General features: G+C 44.2%; 1 protein-coding gene across 26 annotated transcripts in view; it reads left to right on the top strand.

Moving 5' to 3' along the window:
* GRIP1 (glutamate receptor interacting protein 1) overlaps positions 1-26,385 on the top strand; it is a 369,729-nt gene that overhangs the window by 220,614 nt on the left and 122,730 nt on the right. The window lies entirely within an intron of this gene.

The following is a 26,385-nucleotide window of genomic DNA, read 5'->3' on the forward strand; positions in this document are numbered from 1 at the left end:
TGGGCGGCCTGTTGCGAGCTTTTGAGCTCCCTGGATGATCGGCGTGGGCGGCTGGAGCCGAAAAACGCCGCGAGGCTATGGCGGCGGTGAACGGGAGGCTGGAGCAAGGTCGGGGCGGCGCCGGGTTGCCTTGGTGTCCCCCCCCCAGCGGCGCCCTCCCAGCGTTGGCCGGAGCGGGGAGGGGTGTGGGGAGACAGCGGCTCGTTGGAGCGTCCCCCCCCGGAAAAGCACCCCGATATGGTTCCCAGCTGTCAGCAGCGGCCGCGACGGTTGGAGCGGCGGCTGCGGCGGCTGGGGATGAAACAACGGCCGCTGGGGCGGTGCTGGGTGGAATGGCGCTATCCTGGCTGTTCTCAGACCGACTTTAGACCTTTTTACCAGGGTCAGTTATTTACTGCGGAGGGAGGAAGGGAAGAATGCAGTCTAACTGGTTGCTGACTTCTGAAGACCCCTGAAGACCGGGGCTTAAAGGGGATTAGAAGACCCTATGGAGAGTGGGGGTTTGGCAAAGTTGGGCGACTGGCCTGCCTCCCCCTGGCCTGTATCCATTTTCCCCTCCCCGCCGCGGCCTGGTTATGGGCGTGGGCGGGGCCGTGGCCATTTGATCTGGACCTTATCTGCACCGGCACTGGACTGCATTGGACTTATTGGACCCCTGACCTGACTATAATTGACCCCCGGTTTCCGGCTATATCATCAGTCCCAGTCACATTTACAATGCCTTGCTGTGAGGAGAGGCTTAAGCCTGGGTGTGGTCACCGAGAGAGTCACCTTGCTGTTATTGCCACTGAATTAGACCTGTCGATACCAGCCGCCGTGAGAGGGTGGCTTGGTCATTGTTTTCTCAGGACATCGGCTTGAGACTCCTCTCCACTGCCGTGAGAGGACAGTGGAGCCCCGGTTCTGATCCGCGCCAAAATGGTGAACTGTCTCTCCTGGACTTTTAAATGTACCATCATTGAATCCTTAGCCTGACTCTATTTCCCCAGGCGAACTTGCAGGAATGTATTCACCGGCTGAGCTCTTTGCCTTGCGAGACTCCCCCCTCTCGCAAGCCTGGCCTTCCATGTTATCGAAGGCCTACCTCGATGAAGGGCTTTGGAACCCAGAGAGGTGGCATGTCGCGAAGAGGGGGCTGAGGGATTTTTTATATAAAGTTTTAGCAAATGTCTTAAGGGGTTCCGGGGGGGGGAGGGTTGGATCAGAAGTAAAGCCGTGGGTATGGGGGATAACCCACTAAGGGGAGGGCCAGGTAAGGCTGTGGAGCACGGCATGGGGGGTGGGGGGCCCGTGGTCAAGAGGGGGGATAAAGTTCATCCAGATAAGGTTTTTACCATCAGTACTGTGGGTGGGAGGGGTAGATATGGCGGGAGCAGGGGGCCATATCGTGTTAGGGGAGCGCGTGCCCGCTGTCTTCTAGCGGTGGCGCGCTCCGGCCCCCAAAGCTCCACTCGTTTTCCAGGTGGCGCAGATCCTCAGGGCCCTGGCCTCCGTCTGATGTTATGCAATGCCAGGTCTGTAGTAAATAAAGCCCCCCTCATTTGTGATCTTGTTCAGGAGGGGGGAGCGGACCTGGCAGGTATTACGGAAACCTGGTTGGGCCAAGAGGGGGGGCTCCCTCTTGTTGAAATGTGCCCACCAGGTTTCCGCGCATTCCATCAGCCGAGGTTGCAGGGTAGGGGCGGGGGGGTAGCGGTTATTATTAATGAAGGTCTGAGACCGAGGGAGGCCACTGTTCCTCAGACGGCCGGCTGTGAATCCCTCCTTGTTAAATGGGGCCACGGGGTTCAGATGGGTTTGCTGATCACATACCTGGCTCCCTGCCATGTGGCAGCAGCCCTGCCCGAGCTACTCAGTGTCATCGCCACGGTGGCGGTTGAGACCCCTAGGCTTATGGTCATGGGGAATTTCAACTTGCCGTCCGTTGGTGAGGCATCTGAGGTGGCTCGGGAGTTCATGGCTTCCATGACAGCCATGGACCTGACCCAGTTAATTCATGGCCCTACCCACACGGGGGGAAACACGCTGGATCTGGTTTTTGTCTCTGGACAGTGGTTGAGTGATCTCGAGATAGGGGATATAGTCACCGAGCCCTTGTCATGGTCTGATCACTCTCTCCTTCGTCTCGACCTTCGAACCGCTACACCCCGCCGCAGGGAGGCGGAGCCGGTAAGATGGTTCCGCCCCAGGCGCCTGATGGAACCAGATGGGTTCCAGATGGAGCTTGGGCCATTCCCTGAGGATCTGGCACACGCCTCGACTGGAGACCTAGTGGCCGCCTGGGATAGGGCGGCCGCTGGAGCTCTGGATCGGGTCGTGCCTTTGCGGCCTCTGACCCGGCGCCGATCTCATTTAGCTCCTTGGTTCACTGAGGAGCTGAGGGAGTTGAAGCGCCGGAAAAGACGCCTAGAGAGTAGTTGGAGGGCCAGTCTTTCTGAATCTGACCGGACACTGGTAAGAGCTCATATTAGGAATTACCTAGTGGCGATAAAAGCAGCGAAATGTAGCTATTTTGCTGCTCTTATTGCGTCATCAGATAATCGCCCGGCCGCCCTGTTTAGGGTGACCCGCTCCCTGCTCCACCAGGAAGCGCGGGAGGACCCCTTGGAGGGTAGAGCCGAGGATTTTGTTCAATATCTGTATGACAAAATCGCTCAGATTCGGGAAGATCTGGACTCCGACTGGATAGTCTCAGGGGGAGGGACTGGGGCAGGTCTTGAGAATGTTATCTGGGATGAGTTTGATCCTGTGACCCCTGAGGGCGTGGACAGGATTCTGGGTAGACTGAACGCGACCACTTGTTTATTGGACCCGTGTCCCTCCTGGTTAGTGCTGGCTTCTCGGGAGGTGACACGAGGCTGGTTCCAGGGGATTATAAATGCTTCGCTGGGTGAGGGTGTCTTTCCTGCCGCCTTGAAAGAGGCAGTGGTGAGGCCTCTCCTCAAGAAGCTTTCCCTGGACCCGGCAATGTTGGTGAATTATTGTCCGGTCTCCAACCTTCATTTTGTGGCGAAGGTTGTTGAGAGTGTGGTTGCACAACAGCTCCCCCAGCACCTGGATGAAACGACGTATCTGGATCCATTCCAGTCGGGCTTCAGGCCCGGATACAGCACGGAAACGGCATTGGTCGCATTGGTTGATGATTTCTGGAGGGCTCGGGACAGGGGGTGCTCCTCTGTCCTGGTCCTGTTAGATCTCTCAGCGGCTTTTGATACCATCGACCATGGTATCATGCTGCACCGGTTGGAAGAGTTAGGGGTGGGAGGCACTGTGTTGCAGTGGTTCTCCTCCTTTCTCTCTGACCGGTCGCAGTCTGTGTTGACAGGGGGACAGAGGTCGACCCCGAGGCCCCTCATATGTGGGGTGCCGCAAGGGTCGGTCCTCTCACCTCTCCTGTTCAACATTTATGTGAAGCCGCTGGGCGAGATCATCCGTGGTTTCGGGGTGGAGTACCATCAGTACGCTGATGACACCCAGCTGTACATCTCCACCCCGGATCACCCCAACGATGCTCTTGAAGTGATGTCCCGGTGCTTGGAGGCCGTACGGATCTGGATGGGGAGGAACAGGCTCAGGCTCAACCCATCCAAGACCGAGTGGCTGTGGTTTCCGACGTCCCGATATAGCCAGTTGACGCCATCGCTGACTATTGGGGGCGAATCATTGGCCCCCACGGAGAGGGCTCGCAACTTGGGCGTCCTCCTGGATTCACGGCTGTCTTTAGAAGAGCACTTGACGGCCGTGACCGGGAGGATTTTTTATCAGGTCCGCCTGATTCGCCAGTTGCGTCCCTTTCTGGATCGGGACTCGTTACACACGGTCACTCATGCCCTCGTCACCTCCCGCCTGGACTATTGTAATGCTCTCTACATGGGGCTCCCCTTGAGGAGCACCCGGAGGCTCCAACTGGCGCAGAGTGCGGCCGCGCGGGTGGTAATGGGAGCGACATGGCGCTCCCATGTAACACCTCTCCTGCGCGAGCTGCACTGGCTCCCGGTGGTCTTCCGGGTGCGCTTCAAGGTTTTGGTTACCACCTTTAAAGCGCTCCATGGCTTAGGGCCTGGTTATTTACGGGACCGCCTACTACCACCAATAGCCTCCCACCGGCCAGTACGCTCTCATAGAGAGGGACTCCTCCGGGTGCCGTCAGCCAAACAGTGTCGACTGGCGGCCCCTAGGGGGAGAGCCTTCTCTGTGGGGGCACCTACCATCTGGAATGAGCTCCCCCCGGAGATACGGAGGATCCCGGATCTGCGCTCCTTCCGCCGTGCTGTGAAGACCTTTTTATTCCATCAAGCGGGCTTGGCCTGATCTCTTCCCTTTTTAAATACGTAAATTTTAATCTGTTTTTAAATTATTGGGGTATTTTAATTTGTCTGGGCCAAATAATTTAATTTGATTTTATCGGGTTTTTAAATTTTGTGTATTTATGTATTTTATTGTTGGCTGTTCACCGCCCTGAGTCCTTCGGGAGTAGGGCGGTATACAAATCAAATAAACTAAACTAAACTAAACTAAACTAAAACTGGGTTTTAAATATATAAATGGCAGGTGAATGTTTCTAGACTTAAAGTAATCAGGATCATAGGAACATTTACATTAAAGAAAAATTAATACATGGAGAATTTTAGTTGATTAAAATCCAGTGAAAATAGATTTAAGATAGTGAAAAACTAGTAAAAATAGAGGATAAAGCTTCACATGATTCAGTCGCAGCGTGTATCTCTTTTGGTTTCACACACAAAAAATAAAAAATCAGAAAGCTTATGAATGTTACAGAGTTATAAAAATCAATGGAAATGATAGAACCCGAAGGCACCATCAAATGAAATCGATGGACATGAATTTTGAAAGAGAGAAGGGCATGTAATTTAATTGTGGACTTCATTGACTGAGATTGTTTTCAGTTTGAATAGAATTTGTCAGAAGAATTTTATCCAACTGTCAATGAATATTAACACATAAAGCATTACATACTTAGAAGTTCTCATTATTTAAGCTGCTGGTCTGAATTAAATTCGGAGATGATACTGGAATTTTTGTTCCAGTTGTAACTATTTTGCCTAACATAATTATGTCTACTTTTTTGGAAATTTAATCTCTTAGCCTTGTATGAAATGTGATAAAAATAGAAATATCCTGTTATTTCTCATGAAAATATATAATCTTATCTATTATTAGAGTATTTTTTAAAAAATTTAAATATTCTATGAGGAATACATCAAGATCTCACTTTTACAAATCTGATTTCTAAGAAACACTATACAGTGCTGACTTCTTCAAGTAATGCATATGAGACAAGCTTCTTTCCTACCATCAGTGTGTGAAGGTTTATGATGACACTGGAATATATCTTGGGGTTTGTGTATGTGTGCCATCAAGACAGTGTTGACTCCTGGCAACTGCTTGGACAAGTTCCTACCATTTTCTTGGCAGAGTTTTTCAGAAGGGATTTGCAATGTTTCCTAAGGCTGAGAGAGACAGCCTGGCCCAAGTGCACTCAGTTGGCTTCATTCTTAAGAAGGGAGTATAATTCATACACAGTTTCCAGCCTGATTCCCTAACCAATATACCAGGTTAGCTTTCTAAACTATATCTTTTAATCCTTCATTATTTGTAGAATAAGGAAAAGGTTGGGCTGCTGCAAGCATAACAAAACATCTTTGGATAACTTAAAGTGGCATGAACTGGTAGGCCTACCAAAATGATCAGTTTAATAGTTCTTAATTGGACCTAGACAAAAAATGTGAATTAATTTATGGTTTGTATGTTAAAATCTATATTTTTTATTACATTTGCTTCAGGTAAAAAAAGATATTAAAAGTCCTCCTTGGTTATGATAATTTCAGACTGCATGATTTTATTTTGGTTTGACTTGTACTCCAAAATCCACCAAATCAAATCTGAAATAAAATAAAAGGTGGAACCAAATTTAAATTGATAGTTCAAGGGATAGTATAGTTTATTTAGTATAATTTATTTGCCAGATTTAAAATATAATGAAATACAATAAATATGATGTACAGATGCAGTTTGAATAAAGATATACATAATAGAATCTAACCAAAAAACATCTCATGAATCCGCATTAATAGCTTTTCAAAAGTATTTCCAAAGAATATGAATGAAGAAAAATAACCTATTAGAGCATGTGAGATAGAACTGTTTCTAACATGAAAGTTCACTCTACTGTTAAAACTCTATTTAAAACTGAAATAGTTTCCAGAGATTAATTATCTGAGCCTGACCTTGGTTTAAATTATTCCTTGATTCTTTTTATAAGAAGATTGTTGTTTTCACCTATTAACATCCCATTTATCATATCAGGGTCTGTTAAATCAAATTATGTACAACAACCTTCCCCAGCCCAAGGATACACACATGTATTGGAACTACAACTCCTAACCATTTCCAGCCATTGGTCATATTCTCTATGGTTTCCAAAAATGTATATCTCCATATATTTGGAGATCATTGGGTTGGGAAAAGCTGTTGTATTATATCAGAATTTCAGCTGAAACTTTTGTAGACATAATTCCTTATTTATTATCTCGTTTATTTTAATGACAAAAATAATTCTATCTTAGATTAGACTACAGATCACAAATGCCAGTACTTTAGACATAATGTTCAGTTAATTAAGAGTAATTAATAAACAATAACATTAAATGGCAAATAGCATAAAATAGTACCAAATAACAAATTAATATTGCATAATAGTACTAAATGGCAATAGCATTAAATAGCAAATTTGGTCTGTTTTGTCAACCCATTTTATTCCTGTTCAACTCGATAGATAGGTACATGTTTGATTTTTTAAAAAACCATTAGAATATAATTTAGGCGAATGTCATCTCATTTCCTATATCTCAATAGACCAGAGAAAACTTCTGACTGCACACAGTATGCACACTCTGTGTATGTGTGTGTGTGTGTGTGTGTAGGCAGTTTGATAATAATACTGAAACATGATTTCTTAAAGTACATATAAAGAAATACATTGGAATTTCTAATAGAAATACATTGTTTCTTTAGATGAAATAATTGACTTAAAAATGCCCCAAATAACATGCTTGCTGGCTGCTCTAAGAGCTATATCCATTTCACAAGACCCACTCTTTGCAATTTAGGTGCACTCTAGAAAGCAGAATCTTTTTAATCTATCTCTCCTGCCCAAAGCTATATCCAGTACTGGAATTGCATTTGCTTTTGCTTTCCCTGGTCTCTTTATATGTAATTCCATCTGCTCCCATTCCTATTTTTGATGGGAAGAGGTGATAGATTGAAATGAAGTCTTTGGTGCTCTGTAAACCTGGTTGTTTGCTTGCAGACATTTCATTACCCAACTAGGTAACATCATCAGTGCAATGATTTTAACCATTTATTTTTACCAAACAAAAGTGGGAAACTTCACAAACACTTCACAAACACATGGCGTAAGACAGGAGAACAAACTCATCAGGACAGGATTCAGCAGTCCATCTGCATCTGAAAGACAAAGGCCACTCATTTGACGACAGCAAATTTTACATTCTGGACAGAGAGGACTACTGATTTGAAAGAGGAGTCAAAGAGGCCATCTATATTAAAATTGAACAGCCCTCCCTCAACAGAGGAGGAGGGACATGACGCCACCTATCTCCTATTTATAATGCATCCTTTCAGCAGTCCCCAGAAGGTTCCAGACCCATTTGCACTCTGATTCAAGTGACTCTAGGATACAGATGAATCCTCAAGTGGCCTCAATGACCCTCAAAGTGCTAACAATCAGATAACTGCAAAGAACATAAATCATTCCATTCTCCACCTGTTAGGTTGAACTGAAAAAGCTTCTTGGATGAGGCGTGAAACCTTTTCAGACAAAAAAACCCAAAACACAATAACCAAGAAGGTCTAGTTACCCTTTGAAAAAAAGATATGTCAGGGTTCCTACCAATGTCCTAATTAAAACATGAATCTCAAGCCGAAGTTCAAAAGAAAAGAAATCCATTTATTTATTAGGAGCATCATGTTGGCACAATGCAAGTGAAACCAACTCTGACCTCACTTAATTTGTGCCTTGGCTCTCACCGTGTTTCCCACTCTCCCCAAGGTGTATCATCAGTCACGTTTCCCAATGAAGCAATTTCACGGGTTTTAGAAGTCACTCCCTCTGGGCACTGTGGATCTCCATGGAGATGGCCTTGACATTTGCCGGCTGGAATGTGCTTTGTTTTGACTGAGGTGCAAACTCCTTGATAACAGCTGCGAGGCTTGATTCCCCATCCCCCTGCTTATGGCAACTTGTGAGCAGGTTGGGAAGGCTTCGCAAGTTGATAGCATCTTTGTTCATTAAATATTACATTTATGTTCATAAATTTATTTCCATCAAAAACTTCCTTTTTGCTTTCAGAATCCAATCTTCAATTTAATATTTCTACAAACTTTTCATAATTCCATAATATTCTTTCAATAAAAAAAACACACAATTAAACTTTCCCACATTTTACATTTCTCACTGCTGCAGGAGAGCAAAAATCTGCAATCTCCATTGCCCAATATTTTGCTCATTCTTATTTTTTGTACTCTGTTAATTGTAATTCTGCCAAACACTTTTCTAGCCACACTTATTCCTTTTCTCTTTCTGTATGCATTGTTGCTAACATTTCTTTTGAATAATAGAACAGTAACAACATTCGTTGCATTGCAGATTCAACTAGTTAGATAAGTTGTGCAAGGCATTTCATAAGCAAACTACATGCATATTTTAATATTTATGGTTTTTTTTTGTTTTTTGTTTTAATTTCTATACCACCATTCTCCTGCGGGACTCAGGGCGGTGTACAGCCAAGATAAAACATTGCATATAAAATTTAAAAACAATTTAAAAAACAATTAAATAATTTCGGCCCAAGATTTAAAAACAACCCAATTAAAACCAAATTCAATTAAAACTGAGAGGATGGGATCAAGCCAGCCCGGCTAGATGGAATAGGTGTGTTTTCAGGGCCCGACGAAAAGTCCGGAGGTCTGATATCGTGCGTATCTCAGGGGGTAGGTCATTCCAGAGGGCAGGTGCTGCCACAGAGAAGGCTCTCCCCCTGGGGGTCACCAGTCGACACTGTCTGGCCGACGGCACCCTGAGGAGGCCCTCTCTGTGTGAGCGAACCGGTCGGTGGGAAGCTATTGGCGGCAGAAGGCGGTCTCGCAGATACCCCGTCCCTAAGCCATGGAGCGCTTTAAAGGTGGTCACCAACACCTTGAAGCGCACCCGGAAGACCACAGGAAGCCAGTGCAGCTCGCGCAGGAGAGGTGTCATATGTGAGCGCCCCATCACTCCCATAATCCCCCGGGCGGCCGCATTCTGGACTAACTGTAGCCTCCGGGTGCACCCCAAGGGGAGCCCCATGTAGAGAGCATTGCAGTAGTCCAGGCGGGAAGTGACGAGTGCTTGAGTGACCGTGCGTAGGGAGTCCCGATCCAGAAAGGGGCGCAACTGGCGTATCAGGCGAACCTGATAAAAAGCCCCCCTGGCCACGGCCGTCATGTGCTCTTCTAAAGATAGCTGTGCATCCAGCAGGATGCCTAAATTGCGAGCCCTCTCCGTGGGGGCCAGTGATTCGCCCCCAATAGCCAGCGATGGCACCAGCTGGCTATATCGGGACACCGGAAGCCACAGCCACTCAGTCTTGGAAGGGTTGAGTCGGAGCCTGTTTCTCCCCATCCAGGCCCGCACGGCCTCCAGGCACTGGGACATCACTTCCAAGGCATCGTTGGGTGGCCTGGGGTGGAGATGTACAGCTGAGTATCATCAGCGTACTGATGGAACTCCACCCCAAAGCCACGGATGATCTCACCCAGGGGCTTTACATAAATGTTGAACAGAAGGGGTTCAGAGAGGACCAACCCTTGTGGCACCCCACATGCAAGGCGCCTCGGGGTCGACCGCTGCCCCCCTGTCAACACAGATTGCAACCGGTCAGAGAGGTAGGAGGAGAACCACTGCAGAACGGTGCCCCCCACCCCCAGCCCCTTCAACCGGCGCAACATGATACCATGGTCGATGGTATCAAAAGCCGCTGAGAGATCTAACAGTACCAGGATAGAGGAACAACCCCTATCCCGAGCCCTCCAGAGATCATTCACCAACGCGACCAATGCCGTTTCCGTGCTGTGCCCAGGCCGGAACCCGGACTGGAGCGGGTCTAGATAGACAGCTTCATCCAGGTACTGGGGAAGCTGCTGCGCCACCACACTCTCAACAACCTTCGCAACAAAGCGAAGGTTGGAGACTGGACGATAGTTAGCCAATACAGCCGGATCCAGAGAGGGCTTCTTGAGGAGGGGCCTCACCACCGCTTCTTTCAAAGCAGCCGGCAGGACCCCCTCACTCAAAGAAGCATTAACAATCCTCTGGAGCCAGCCTCGTGTAACCTCCCAGGAAGCCAGTACCAACCAGGAGGGACACGGGTCCAATAAATATTTGGTTGTGTTCAGCCGTCCCAGGATCCTGTCCACGTCCTCGGGAGCCACAGGATCGAACTCCTCCCAGATAACACTCTCAAGACCTGCCTCAGTCATCCCGTCCGGACTTACCCAGTCAGAGGCCAGGCCTTCCCGAATCTGAGTGATCTTGTCATACAGATACTGCACAAAATCCTCAGCTCTACCCTGCAAGGGATCATCCCGCGCTTCCAGATGGAGGAGGGAGCGGGTCACCCTAAACAGGGCGGCTGGGCGATTATCTGATGACACTGACATTAACTGAATGTGATTACTGTCTGTTCCTTCAGCATTACCATTTTTAAAATATTGCTATAGCATTTATGTCTTCTTTTTTAATATTTTATTCTTAGTCAATAGCTTTTTTACAATTTGTTTAATTTCCATTTCTGGAAATGGACATGCATGAACGACAAATAACTATGATTGTCATACAAAAATTGAAGATACTCCTTTAGTTGCTTTGGCTTCAGTTGCATATCAAGTCTTATCACTTTCCTTTTTAATTCCATTCACTCTGGTCGATGCTAACCTTCTTAATCTACTTCCAAAACAATCTGTATTTACATCTGAATAGTTCTGCATTTTTTTCTGCATCTTTTAATAGTTACCATTACTTTCTTCTTTGACTATATTCTTGCAACTGTTTTTTCTATATAAACATTATATAACATTTATCATTTTTGCAACATTTACTATATTAAATGCATTTTTCCTCTCCTGTAACTCTTTCAGCTTAACTACTGCATCATGTATCCATTTTCATGATTTCCTTAGCATAATTCTACAGTCATTTAATACTTTGTAATATAATTCTTTTCATTCTGTTTCCAAATAACTTCTGTGTCTCCTTTCCATGTATCTACTTTCCATTCATTTTTCAAGAAAGGTATTTTCTAATACCTTTTTATATAGACCTTATGCTTGTCTTCCTGCAATCTTTCTACTTCACTCCGTTCTTTCTATTTCTTTGATTTTCTTCCTTGTACCATGTTTTCCCGAAAATAAGACCCTGTCTTATATTTTTTTGAACCCTGAAATAAGCACTTGGCCTTATTTTTGGGGAGGTCTTATTATTTTGGGGTGCGTGAAGGAAACCAGAGGAAATGGTGGGGACCGGCCATTTAAAATGTTTAAATATTTATTGCGCATGCGCATGCATTTAAATATTTTTGGGGAGGGCTTATTTTCAGGGGGTGTTGTGGCCCATATGCTGCCTGTGCGGCTGGTGGCTGATTTGGACAGCGAGGAGGCTGGTGTGGTGCTGCGCCAGCAGCCTGTGCAGCTGGCACTCGAATCGGATAATGAGGCTGGAGAAGATGTGGTGCCAGAGGCGGGGATTCAGCCAGGGCCTTCAGAACCTCCAGAAGCTCCCTTACGTGAAGAAGACGAAGAGGAGGAGCCTCTTCTCGGTGCACGGGCACGCAGAGCTGCAAAAGGCAGGAGTGGCTCCTCAGGAGGAAGACTCCTCGAGAGTAAAGCTTGGGGCTAATTAGCCACTCCCTTAGCCTATTTAAGGAGGAACGCCGACTGAAGCAATTTGCAGGGAACAACTTCGTTCACTCTTCTTTGTGCCTTGATCTTAGTTCTCTGCAAATTGCTTCTGGGCTTTCTGCCAACAATAGTAAGATTAAGATTATTTATTCTTTGAATTCTTATAGGCTGTTAAGAAAGTTAATTAACAGCCTTTATTTGAAAAAAAACGTGTTTAATTTAGTAAACTAAGGTTTGTACAGACTTTGTGTGTGCTGCGTTCTTTGAGGTCCATAGCTGGGGCAGAACGGGGGGGGGGTTATTTTAGTGCATGCGCTCAAAAGTCCGATTGGGCTTATTATCAGGGCATGTCTTATTTTAGGGGAAACAAGGTATATTTTTCCTGAGATCAACCCATTACAACTAAATAGTAGTTTGAGCTATATTTAGAAGCTCTTATCACCCTTATATCACCCTTATATCCATTACTAATTTTTTCAGAGTTTCTCATGGACAAAATAAATGATCTACTTTTTGATTCAGTTTTTCCCATATGTGTGTATTTTGTGTGTGTGTATACACATAAACATTTTCAAAACAGACTTTTTTCTAAACAGAAACTTACTACGTGCCATTCTTATTGACTGATGCATCTCCCAAGGTCCCAAATCACTCTTTACTGAGATGCTGCACTGGAAGGAAAGATGTAACCAAACAAGATAAATATTCTGTGATCTGCTTTGGACAAAAAAAGCAGCACACACATTTTAATAATATTGTGTACATTTTTCATACATCAGTTTATACAAAATTGAATTTTTATAATAGTAATAGAACTATGGCAGGGAAAGTATTTATAATAAATCTTTGAGAAAGTACATGGTAGAATTTTATGTACCCCTTTGTAATTTTTTTAGCATTTCTGCAATTTAATTACATGCTATCCCTTTAAATCATCTTTAAAATGATATAATATTAATGAAGATAAAAGTATTATTTTGCAAACCAGATGGATAGGTGGGTAGGTGGATGGATGGATGGGTGGGTGGATGGATGGGTGGATAGTAGATAGATATGCATACATACTCATACAACATATCATTTTTTATTATGTACCATATATGGTGGGATCTAGAAAACCAGTATCCCTGTCTGTTTCATTTAACATCACCATAAACTTGATTTTTTTTCTTATTTTTCAAATCTGGTTTAGCTGGAAAGAGTAAGCATGGTGCATTTTGCCTGTACTAGGCTCCAGCTCCCAGGACAGTTAGGCAAACTGGAGAGCATCCATCCACAGTTTATATAGCACTACATTCAGAATTGAATTCATAGCATATTCCTTTCTTAAAAAAGCACAATCACAATAGAACATATCTTCTAGCTTGTGTTATGGCTTATTCAGACACAAATAAAATGGGAATCCAATTCAGATACAGTGCTAAGCTAGTAAAAGAATGGAAGTTTCCTGATTTATATAGCTTTCTTCTGCTGTGGCAGGAATCAAATGATATATGAAACAATATGTTTTACTAGATTTACCTGGAATAAAGAGAGATTTGTGCAAAAATTCATCTTTATGCTTAACATTAGTCTGTGAAGTAATCTTGTGAGCAACAACTGCTTTCTTTAATGTCTATTTTTGGAGGAGCAGGCACAAGCTCATGACATGTTGGATGCATTAGGGAGAAAACCATTTCTGCTTCCAGTCTTTACAGAAACTTGTAAGACCTTCACTGCCTGCCCCAGACCCATGGTCACTGAAATAATTACTTACTAGATCTCAAAATCCCTGTTTTAGGAATAATTCAGCAGCATAATTTTTGATGTCCTCAAAATTCCCTTTTAGCTTCTTACTTCAGAGCATTCTTGAGAACTAAAGCAATCAACAAAAGTGAGTGACCTTTCATTCCTCCAGCTGTCGTTGCCCCTGTTTTCCCTCCTGAATCTGAATCATTTCCGCATGAAATGAGAGATTGGTGAGACACCCCTATACTCCTAAGTATAGGAGTATAGAGAGGCCCCTAATGTATTATTGCTAGAGATCTCCTGCTTTCAACTGAAGAAACACATGGTGAATGGCTCTGTTGCATTCTTTTTGATCTGCCATCACCAACATTCCTTTTTTTAAAAGTTCTCTGAAGCAAAAAGATCACAGCAATTACATATGTATATTGTCTAAAGATGACATGCTCTGGACCAGCGGTCATCAACTGGTGGTCCATGGACCACTGGTGGTCCGTGAGAAAATTTTGGTGGTCCGCAGAAAAATTATTTGCATTTTTTATATTGCACTAAATCAAGGATCCTCAAACTATGGCCCCTGGGCCGGATACGTACAATGAACGTTTGTGTTGCTGCAGAGTCTCCCCCTTTGGGGTCTTTTTGTGTGGGTCTGAGAGGGGCAGAAATTCTGACTTGGGATCTGCTTCAGCCTCCTGGTGCGGGGCTTTGAGTGAAGGCTGGAGGGAAGTGCCGCTGGTGGCAAAGAGCCGGAGGGCCTTGTTCCAGTGGGACTGCCTCATGGCCTGGAACTGGCTGACGAGCTCAGCCTGCTGAGCCTCCAGGCCCCGGTACCTGGCCTTGCACTCCCGGAGGTCTTCCCTCTGCTTGGAAAGTCTATGCTCCTAGTCCCCAGTGAGGTGCTTCTGATGACCCTCCTTCTTGGTAAGGTCCAGTTTGAACTGAGCCAGCTGTTTTGCCAACTCTTTCTTGTGGTGGCTGCTTAGTTCCAACAACTGCTTCCTGTTGGGGCCCTAAGGAGCCCAGTGGGGAGGCGAAAATTAGCTGGGAGGGGAGGGGCGAGTAGAGGCCAGCGAGGTGCCCTTCGACATGAGTGATATCAAGTTAACTGGCCCACCCAGCCAGTTATTAGGCAGATCATATTAGTGGTCCACAGGATTTAAAATTATGAATTTAGTGGTCCCTGAGGTCCGAAAGGCTGGTGACCCCTGCTCTGGACTGTTCACAAAAACCCGCTTCATATCTTTTGAGTATATTAGTAATAATCCTTGGCCATTCACTGGGAATTCTGGGAAATTTAGTTCTTTACAGTTTATGTTGTGGAGATAATTCATAGTCTGAAATTGAACAAAATTTTGGATGGTTTGCTGATTTTAAAGATAGACATATCTGAGCAATCTACTCTTCTTATGGCTGCCATCAGCAACCTTGTTTAAGGATGAGATAATTTCCTTTGTGTTCTCTTCTGTCCCTGGGTTGTGCTAATTCTGGGAAATGGGAGAGTTTTGCATTGTGTAGGCCCTTACTCCAATGCAGTGTAATGACCAGTAGAAATCTAATAGATGCTTATATTGATTAAAGGGTTCTACATTGTTCATAAAAGTTAGTAGATTTCAGCCTGTGCTATTCTAATAATAATAATAAATAATAATTTTATTTCTATACCGCCCTTCTCCCGAAGGACTCATGGCGGTGTACAGCCTATTTAAAAACACAAGACAAAACAACAATTAAAATTTAAAATGATTAAATAAATTTGGCTCAATTAAAACCCCAGAAATTTAAAATACCCCAATTTAAAACTATTATGTTGATAGCCCGGCCTGGCGAACAACAGGGTCTTCAGTGCGCAGCGAAACACGCGGAGGTCGGAGATCTTACGTATTTCCGGGGGCAGTTCATTCCACAGGGCTGGGGCTCCCACAGAGAAGGCCCTCCCCCTGGGTGTCGCCAGCCGACATAACTTGGCCGATGGCACCCTGAGGAGACCCTCTCTGTGGGAGCAAACTGGTTGGTGGGAGGCTATTGGTGGCAGAAGACGGTCTCGAAGGTACCCGGGTCCTATGCCATGGAGCACTTTAAAGGTGGTAACCAACACCTTGAATCGCACCCGGAAGAACACTGGGAGCCAGTGCAGCTCGCGCAGGAGGGGTGTCACGTGGGCACAACAAGTTGCGCCCATAACCACCCGTACGGCCGCATTCTGGACCAGTTGGAGCCTCCGAGTGCTCTTCAAGGGGAGCCCCATGTAGAGAGCATTACAATAGTCCAACCGGGAGGTAACAAGGGCGTGAGTGACTGTGCGCAGGGCGTCCCGGTCCAGAAAGGGCTGCAACTGGCGGATCAGGCGAACCTGATAAAAGGCCCCCCTGGCCACGGCCGTCATATGCTCTTCTAAAGACAGCCGTGTGTCCAGGAGGACACCCAGATTGCGAGCCCTCTCCGTGGGGGGCAAAGATTCACCCCCAATAGTCAACGATGGCACCTGTTGACTATATCGGGGTGCCGGAAGCCACAGCCACTCGGTCTTAGAGCGGTTGAGTCTGAGCCTGTTCCTCCCCATCCAGACCCGCACGGCCTCCAGGCAACGAGACATCACATCAAGGGCATCGTTGGGGTGGTCCGGGGTGGAGATGTACAGCTGAGTATCATCAGCGTACAGATGACACTTCACCCCAAAACCACGGATGATCTCACCCAGCGGCTTCACATAAATGTTGAACAGGAGGGGCGAGAGGACCGACTCTTGTGGCACTCCCCATGCGAGACGCCTCGAGGTCGACCTCTGTCCCCCTGCCAACACAAACTGCGAGCGGTCAGAGAGGAAGGAGGAGAACCACCGCAGAACGGTGCCCCCTATTCCTAACCCCCTCAACCGCTGCAGCATGATACCATGGTTGATGGTATCAAAAGCCGCTGAGAGATCTAATAGGACTAGGACAGAGGAGCAGCCCCTGTCCCGAGCCCTCCAGAGATCATCCACCAACACGACCAATGCCGTTTCTGTGCTGTATCCCTGCCTGAAGCCCGACTGGTACGGGTCTAGATAGATAGCTTCATCCAGGTGCCGGGGAAGTTGTCGTGCCACCGCGCTGTCAACAACCTTCGCCACAAAACGAAGGTTGGAGACTGGACGATAGTTGGCTAATTCAGCCGGGTCCAGGGAAGGCTTCTTGAGGAGGGGCCTCACTACCGCCTCTTTCAAGGCGGCAGGAAAGGCACCCTCACTCAGAGAAGCACTTACAATCCCCTGGAGCCAGCCTCGTGTCACCTCCCGGGAGGCCAGTACCAACCAGGAGGGACACGGGTCCAATAAACACGTGGCGGCACTAGTCTTACCCAGAACCCTGTCCACATCCTCGGGAGTCACAGGATCAAACTCCTCCCAGATAACATTCTCAAGACCTGCCCTCGTCTCCTCCCGTGGACTCTTCCAATCGGAGTCCAAGCCATCCCGAATCCGAATTCTAGTTGAAATCCAGTTACTAGATTTCAATCTGTGCTGTTCTCAGGCTTCAAAACTACAGTTTAACATCTAAACCATCTTTTTTTTTATTCTTTGGGTTTTCTTTTTATATTTTTGCTGAATTTCTTCTCTGGCTTTTGCCATTATAATCAAATCAGCCTTTGAAACATTGTGCATTTATTGATTTAAATCTGTTGATTTAGCTAAAACTATCACTTAATAATTTGACTGACTTAAAAAGGTTATGAATGATAATCAAATAGTATAAGTAAAAAAACTTACTCATTATGGGTTTATCGGTTGTACAATTAACAACATATTTATTTGCTAACTTTTTAGACTTTGCATTTTCCAAAGATTACCATTTCTTAGTGGAAGAATCAGTTGTGCGTGTGTGTGTGTTCAAACATTCTGAACTTTAAATGCATGGAAATCAATATTAAAGATGCCTTTATCTGAATAATAATTGTTTCTTGAAAATATATATATATATAAATTACTTCTCTTGTTATAGTCAATTAATGTAAAATTAACATAAATCTTGTATTTAACAAGAATTGTCTTTTTAAGTAAATCTTTAATTCCGTTTTATGAATTTAATCATGCATTAAGCTTTTCAGATTAATAACAAATCTCTCTTTGACTTCAGCAACTGAAAATAACCTTTCACAGCACTGTCTATGGAGAGTCTCAGTCTTGGTTGCCATAAAGATGCTTTTCAAAAGGCAACAAGACTTCCGTCAAAAGGCAACTAGACTTCTTGAAGAAAAAAACAGTTAATTTGTATTATATTTGGTATACGGTTATATGTAATACAATTTAATATTCACCATAATGACATCTTTCATTATGGGAAAGCTTTAGAATCTAATTCCATTATACAACGCTTCATGAGCCTCTCCTTATTCCATAATTATAAAATGGCATGAGTACATATGCATATGTGGTTTCCGGCGTCCCGTCATAGTCAGTTGGTTCCATCACTGACTATAGGGGGTGAGATCTTGGCCCCCTCAGAGAGGGTTCGCAACTTGGGTGTTCTCCTGGACTCACAGCTGTCTTTAGAAGACCATCTGACAGCTGCGGCCAGGGGGGCTTTTTATCAGGTTCATCTGATCCACCAGTTGCGTCCCTTTCTGGACCGGGATGCCTTGCGCACGGTCACTCATGCCCTCATCACTTCCCGTCTGGACAACTGTAATGCTCTCTACATGGGGCTCCCCTTCAAGAGCACCCAGAGGCTCCAGCTGGTCCAGAATGTGGCCACGCGGGGATTATGGGGGCGACTCGATGCTCCCATGTAACACCATTCCTGCGTGAGCTGTACTGGCTCCCGGTGGTCTTCCGGGTGCGATTCAAGGTGTTGGTCGCCACCTTTAAAGCGCTCCATGGCATAGGACCTGGGTACTTACAAGACCGCCTTCTGCCTCCGATAGCCTCCCATCGACCAGTACGCTCCCACAGAGAGGGTCTCCTCAGGGTGCCGTCGGTTAGACAGTGTCGACTGGTGACCCCCAGGGGGAGAGCCTTCTCTGTGGGAGCACCTGCCCTCTGGAATGAGCTGCCCCCGGAGATTCGTCGGATTCCCGACCTTCGTACCTTTTGCCTGTCAGGGCATTTATTAATCCCATGTTTGGCTCTGGGACTAATTACCCTGGTTTAGAGTAGATGAATCGAGGCTTATTCCTTGTTGCAATAATCTGAAAAGAAACGCGAAGGAAGGCTTCTAATAAAACTCATTTATTTGTTATAAAGAAAATAAAACACCTCACTAACTAAGAAAAGTTAATTGTTACATTTTTGAAAGTAATTCGGGCCGGCTATCTTTCAGCCGGACCTTGCTGGAAAGAGAACAAAGGAAAAAAAAGTGTGTGAAGAGCAAGTGAAGGAATGTGGGTGGATACGGAAACACGTAGCTTACTGATAAGAAGTTGGCAAAGCTACGGAGAGTCTGACAGCCCAGAAATGATGAGTTCAGCTGGTAAATAAAATAACGCAGTGACATTCCCCTTCTTTGCCAGTTGAGCGAATATCAGTTCATCATCAAATAAGGCACATCTTCTCACGCAGATACTCGTGTTGAGCTGCTGGAAGTGGTTTGTTGAGCATATCAGCAATTTGATCATGTGTAGATACATATTGCATTTTGACAAAACCTTTTTTCACTAAATGCTTTATGTTTTGGTAACGAATGTCAATGTGTCTGGACCTAGAACCTGTAAAATGAGATTCAGAAATATAAACCACCGATTCATTGTCTTCCATCACGGTGATCGGTCGGATCGGGTGTATCAGATATCTGTGACTAAAGCATCAAACCAAGTTAGAGAATTACATGCATCTGAAACACAAGCATATTCAGCTTCAGTAGATGAACAAGAAACAAAATTCTGTTTACGTACTTGCCAATAAACAGGACATCCATTTAAGAACATCATATAACCTGAAGTACTTTTACGTGATTTCTTATCACTTGCCCAATCAGAATCTGCATAACAACATAATTCTGCATAATCAGTATGTGTTGGTTCTAACAATAATTTCAAGTGTTTAGTGTATTTTAGGTATCTCAATAATTTCTTAATACATGTCCAATGAAACTGTTTTGCCTTACCTACGTGTCGTGATAAGAGATTAACACTAAGTGCAATGTCGGGTCTGGTCCAACTACTAATGTATAACAGTGACCCAATGACTGAACGATAAAGTGTTTGATCCTCGAACTCAGGACTTTCTTCTTGTGTCAAGTTGTGAAAATCTGTTTGCATGGGTGTCTTTGTTGTGTTAGCATCTTTCATGTTGCAATGATGCAAAACTTGTTCAATTTTATCTTCTTGTGAAAGACTAAACCCCTTCTGTGTTTTTTTCAATCTGAACACCTAAATAAGTGCTAATATGACCTAATGATTTCAATGTGAAGTATCTCTGCAAAGCTTTGGCAAAAATTTCACTCATTTGCTTATTTGGACCAATATAAACAATATCATCAACATAAACAAGAACTATCTCATATGCATTGTTAGATCTTTTTGTGAACACGCACTCATCAGTTTCGGACTTAATAAAGCCCATTGAATTTAGTTTGTCAGTAAGACATAAGTACCACATTAAACCAGATTGTTTCAGACCATAAAGACTTTTGTTTAGGAACCAGGTATCCCCTTCTTGCTGTCGGAATCCTGGAGGACTTCTCACGTAGATCTCTTCGTCTAGGTCTGCATGTAGATAAGCCGTGTCAACATCAAACTGGAAAACTTCTAAACCAAGGATAGTTGCAGTTGCTAAAGCAATTTTTACACTCTCAGTTCTGACTGTCGGTGAGTAAGTATTTGTGTAGTCCTCAGGATAACGTTGGGCGAAACCCTGAGCTACAAGTCTGGCCTTGTACAGTGACTCACCATTTGGTTTCTTTTTGATTCTGTATACCCATCGAGTGCCAATGACCTTTTTGTTTGCTGGAGGTTTTGCAGGTGTAAATACTTTAAGTTTCTTTAGACTGTCCATTTCAGCCTGCATTGCATCATACCATTTGTCTTGCTCTGAATCAGGGAGCTGCTTGATTTGTGTGAAATTATCAGGTGGAAGTGTAACATTGCAAATCAAAAGCAAGGGTGCTTTTGTCAGTTGCCAAGAATATCGTTGTGGAGGGATCCCTTTTGTGGCCCTCTTGGAACGTCTCGGGACAACTGTCCAGTCTTCTTCTTCTTTGTCCTCGTCCTCACTTTCGTCGCTAGCATCAGCATCCGCGGCTTGCGAAGACGGAACATCGGGTTGAGAAGAATCAGTGGAATCTTGATCATCAATCTGCGTAGCATCAGCAGTATCATCTCTGGGAAAATAAACTCCAGGATCATTGGAATGAATCCTGGACCAGTCAATATCTTCTTCAAAATTAGCAGATTGGGAAATCACAATTGCATGTTTAGAGTCAATAAATTTGCTCCACTTTGAATTATCATCAATACCCATAAATCTCAGTCTTTTTGCTGCTGGACCTCCTTTTCTTCTTTGAGCTAAGGGAATGTTCACCATAGCATATGAACCAAAAATATGAATGTTTTTAAGATCGGGCTTGTAGCCATACAACATGAAGAAAGGAGTCTGATTTGTTACACTGCTCCAAGTACGGTTGACAATGTAATTTGCATACTTGATAGCTTCACCCCAGTATATCTTACCAAGGTTGGCGTCTTCTAGGAGACAACGCATCATGGTTTGCAGTACCCCTTGTCTTCGTTCTGCGACTCCATTATGAGCCGGTGTGTAAGGCGCCGACGTCTGATGAATAATTCCATTCTTACGCATCCAGTCCTGGAAATGCTGAGACATGAACTCGGCACCACGATCACTCTGGATTCTGGCGATGCGAACTTGGTGTTGGGTAGAAACAAGGGTTGCAAAGTCTTTAAAGATCTGAAAAGTCTCTGATTTTTCTTTCATAGGATATACATATCCATATCTAGAGTAATTATCAACAATTGTTAGAAAATATTTTCTACCACCAAATGATGGCGGGAATGGACCAACTATGTCAATGTGAACCAAATCAAAAATGCGTGTTGACAGGCGTGTAGCGCGTTTGGGAATGGCTGCTGCTTTGGATTTGGCCTTCTTGCATACAGCACAATCCAAAAACACCTTACACCCCTTTAGATCCAAACCTTTTGCGAACTCCGGCATCTTCCTAAGAACACGGAAACTGGCATGCCCCAATCTTCTATGCCATTTGTGGATACACCTGGAATGCAAAGGTTTACCTGTTAGTGAATTCTCAACATTAACATTTTTATGCGGAACCTCAGGCTTGCTCTGAGCAACCTGTTTACCAACTCTATTTTTGTTGGCTTTAGGAGCCTTAGGAATAGCAACAGGATCTCTCTCTGGAGCATCTCTCTCTGGGCCTGTGCTCTGCCTTTTTGGAGTTTGCATACTTGCCTGTGTTTGTGGTTTAGGCTTTGGCTTTAAGTAATAAACACCACCAATTAATATGGTTTCAGCAACAATATCTCCATCTTTAACTATGTAACTTGCTTTTTCAAGGTGGTGAACTTGGAACTTTAACATTCTAGACAAGTGACACTGACTAAGCAAATTACTGGTTGCTGTTGGTATGTAATAAACATCAGGAATGAATGCATCGAGCTCTTCAACATAAACAGTTCCTTTTCCTTTGACCTGACAAGGATGATTTGAAAAAGAATAAAGTTCACATAGTTCAGGTTCAGGCTCGTGCATTTCTGTGAAAAGTTCCTTTCTGTAGGTAACATGCAATGCTGCACCACTGTCCAAAGTCCACAGGAGTCGTCTGTCGTACTCTGGTTGAGGTTGTGGATCATTGGTTAAAGCCAATGTGGCGAGTGGAGTTTGTGGATCACGCCGGGGACCACGACGATCTTGTCTACCGCCTCTGCCTCTGCCTCTGGAATCTGTTCCTCTGGGCTGGTACGTTACGGGAGCTGGAACTCGTTGGGGACAATCCCGGGTGGCATGTCCCACACGATTGCAGGTGTTGCATCTTGGCATCCTTGGAGCGTAGGTCCTTCCTCGGAAGGGGGGACTAGCTGGAGCTCTTGATGCGGGTGGTCCTCTCAAGTGTGGAGTAGCTAGCATGAATGCCTCTTCTTCAATTAAAAGTCTACAGACATTGTCCACTGTGCGTTGAGCAATTGGGACTTGGTTAATTTTTGTAACAGCATCTTTCCATTCATAATTCAAAGAGTTAATAATGATGCTGATCATTTGAATATCTTCAATGTTATGGCCTCTTTCTCTCAATTCTGTTCTCAGACCTTTCAGTTTGGTCAAATGTCCTCCAATTTGTTCACCAGGTTTCAATCTCAAACCGTGGAGTTCAGACATGAGTAAACATGAAGATTCAATTGAGATAGGCCTGTAGCAATTTTCCAATTCAGCCCAAATTTGTCGGGCCGTTGTATTTGGTGGAAAAGTGACCTGCAGTTCAGTATCCATGGACATCAATAATGTTGTGCGAGCTCTTATCTCTAAATCTCTTATTGCATAAGTCCAAGGTTGAGCAGGTGGGTTAAATACCATACAGTGACTGCCTTCTCTAAGAAGCAATAGTGTAATCTCACTGACCCAGGCTTTGTAATTGTGTCCTGACATTTTTAGTTTTGACTCACCAGTTAGTGGAGAGACAGAAAATGCCTGGTGAGGAGCCTGCACTTGGTATGCTGGCTGTGCTGGCAGGAATGCCTGTGGTATTTGCTGTGCCTGTTGTGGACCTAAAAATGGTCTTGGTTGTGCCATTGGAGGTGGGCCAGGAGGTGGCCCTATTTGCACTTGTGGCTGGGGCACATATGCAGGCATTTGTAGCTGCTGTGGCTGATGCACTGGAATCTGCTGTATTCCAGTTGCCATTTGTGCTTGACCTGCAATATTGGCATGACCTGCTGGAGATGCAATCATTTGCCTTTGCTTTGTTCCATCTAAAAGGACACCAACACCGCCAGGGGGTGTTTGAGTTTGGGCCTGTGGAAACACTTGTGGCATTTCAGCTTCCTGTAGTAAATTGCTTTTGCCAGCAGATGGCGCTGCACCTTTGGGCAGCTTTGCATACGTGGCATTGTATGCTTTAGAGTAGGAGTGGTTATGTAAGACATGTGTAACTTGATCAGGGAGACTTTCATGTGACGTATGCAGTGCTCTTTGCCTTAATTGGCCTGACACAGAATCCACCAGGGGGAGTGTCTTTGGCTCTGAGCAAGAAGACAATATGGCGCTTTTTGAAAAATTTAAGTTATCTCCCATATCTTGCTCAAGCATAGATATAGCCATTTTTGCCTGGGATAGCTGCTGTTCATAGAATTTTATACGGTAGGCTTTCATGGCCATCTCACGCTGGGTGAGCTTAGAGCTTCGAGGAGAATAATGAATTGTTTCTCTCTCTGCGTGGGAGGAATTTTGCTCAGCAGTGCTTGCACCGAGCGTTACAAATTCAGAAGGTTCTGGGGAGACTTTTTCAGAGCTTGGAAGATCAGAAGAAAATGTTACTGACCTCAGTCGTAAATCATCATCTTCAAAATCAGCTTCTGTCTTATCTGTCTCCATTTCTGTTCCCACGGCTTTTTCTTGTTCCAGGCGTGTGGCTGTAGTAAGGGGCTGGAAATCTGGAAACCTCCTTTCTGCCACCTTCTCAGCAAAATACATTTTGTATTTGTTTTACTTCTGTTTCGGCATCTCAGCAATATAATTAGCGTACCTCAGTAACTAAAAACTAATTGCCTATGCGCTCTTATCAGAAATAACAAAACAAGGAAAAAGCCATAAATCAAACCATCCGAGCTGCCAGAATGTCAGGGCATTTATTAATCCCATGTTTGGCTCTGGGACTAATTACCCTGGTTTAGAGTAGATGAATCGAGGCTTATTCCTTGTTGCAATAATCTGAAAAGAAACGCGAAGGAAGGCTTCTAATAAAACTCATTTATTTGTTATAAAGAAAATAAAACACCTCACTAACTAAGAAAAGTTAATTGTTACATTTTTGAAAGTAATTCGGGCCGGCTATCTTTCAGCCGGACCTTGCTGGAAAGAGAACAAAGGAAAAAAAAGTGTGTGAAGAGCAAGTGAAGGAATGTGGGTGGATACGGAAACACGTAGCTTACTGATAAGAAGTTGGCAAAGCTACGGAGAGTCTGACAGTCCAGAAATGATGAGTTCAGCTGGTAAATAAAATAACGCAGTGATATTGCCACGCCCTTAAAACACTATTATTCCATCAAGCAGGACTGGCCTAAAATATTATTTTAATGGGTTATTTTATTTTAGATTATTGGCCAAACTATTTAATAATTTTAAATTGTTTTTAACTTTTATATTGTTGATTTTTTATCTTGGCTGTACACCGCCCTGAGTCCTTCGGGAGAAGGGCGGTATAAAAATTTAAATAATAATAATAATAATAACAACAACAACAACAACAACAACAACAACAACAACATATGCATAGCCAAATATGCATCGCCTATGCTTTGTCATGAGCAAAGGGTCCTTCTAATTTATTTTTTAAATGGCTTGAACTTTTGATACAGCTGCACTGAAGTTCTAGTGAAGTTTTGTGGGCATGCATATACATGCCTAATTTTAGAAGAAAGAGTGGTAGAATCTGGGGGCTGATTTAAGAGGAACCAGCCTAGAATCCTTATGTAGCCACAAGGCCAACCTCCCTTGAATTATGTTGACCCTTATCTAATCCAGCGGTGGGTTGCCCCTGGTTCGCATCGGTTCTATAGAACTGGTAGTAAAACCGGCAGGAGGCTCCACCCACCAATCCCGATGTCATCAGAAACCTTCTGCGCATGCGCAGGAAGCATGTGCACAGCCCCGTTGCGAACCGGTAGTAAAGGTAAGTAGAACCCACCCCTGTCTAACCCCAAGCAAGTGTTAACTGTTAGTTGAATAGATTCCTGTGTATATGCATAATTATTAATAAATCATTTTAATTGGACCTTCAAATGTGGACTTGATCCTTCGTACCTGACTCCAGTATTATTTGCAACACTAAGTATTATAACAAAATATTTACATAGGACATACAGTATATTAATGTTTGTTTATAAGTACATAGTTATATCATTCTGATACGTTTTCTTTACTTAGAAAACGTCTATGCCCCCCACATCTTAAATACTTACATACCGGTAACTATGGGGAGGCTCAAAGCAGCAATAAAAACAGGTAAAAAATGAAAAACCGGAATCTGATTTCATAGTACTTGATCCCCACCAAATGTAGTGAAATATGTATATAATCTTCGATATTGCATTGGTTGATATAAGAAATCCAGGAATTGAGAGGTTGTGCATGACCAAAGTATCAAGAAGTTAGAGCAGAGGGTTTATTTTGCTCATGTTGCTTTTCTCAATGTTGCCTTTGTGTGTATCAATTTTAAAAATTGAGCTTGTTTATTATTTTTTATTAAACATTTTCCTCAGCAAGTCTGACAATTAAAGCAAGTCTCAGGAGCTCGCAAAGAAAAAAAATATTTTAAACCCTGTATGAAACAAAAATCAAAAACACAATGGCAATATAGTATGTAAATATTTTGAAAAATAAGATCAATGTCAATTTCAATGGCAACATCAAATCAGCAAATGATTCTCTGAAATAGCTTGGTCTTTAAAAGTTTCTGAAAAAGGGAAGCTGATCTTCCCAGGGAGGCTGTCCCACAGCAACAGTGATGCTTTAAAAAAGCAACT

The sequence above is a fragment of the Pantherophis guttatus genome, chromosome 7 (assembly GCF_059756535.1).
Source record: "Pantherophis guttatus breed Tessera chromosome 7, ASM5975653v1, whole genome shotgun sequence".
In the NCBI taxonomy this organism is placed as follows: domain Eukaryota; kingdom Metazoa; phylum Chordata; class Lepidosauria; order Squamata; family Colubridae; genus Pantherophis; species Pantherophis guttatus.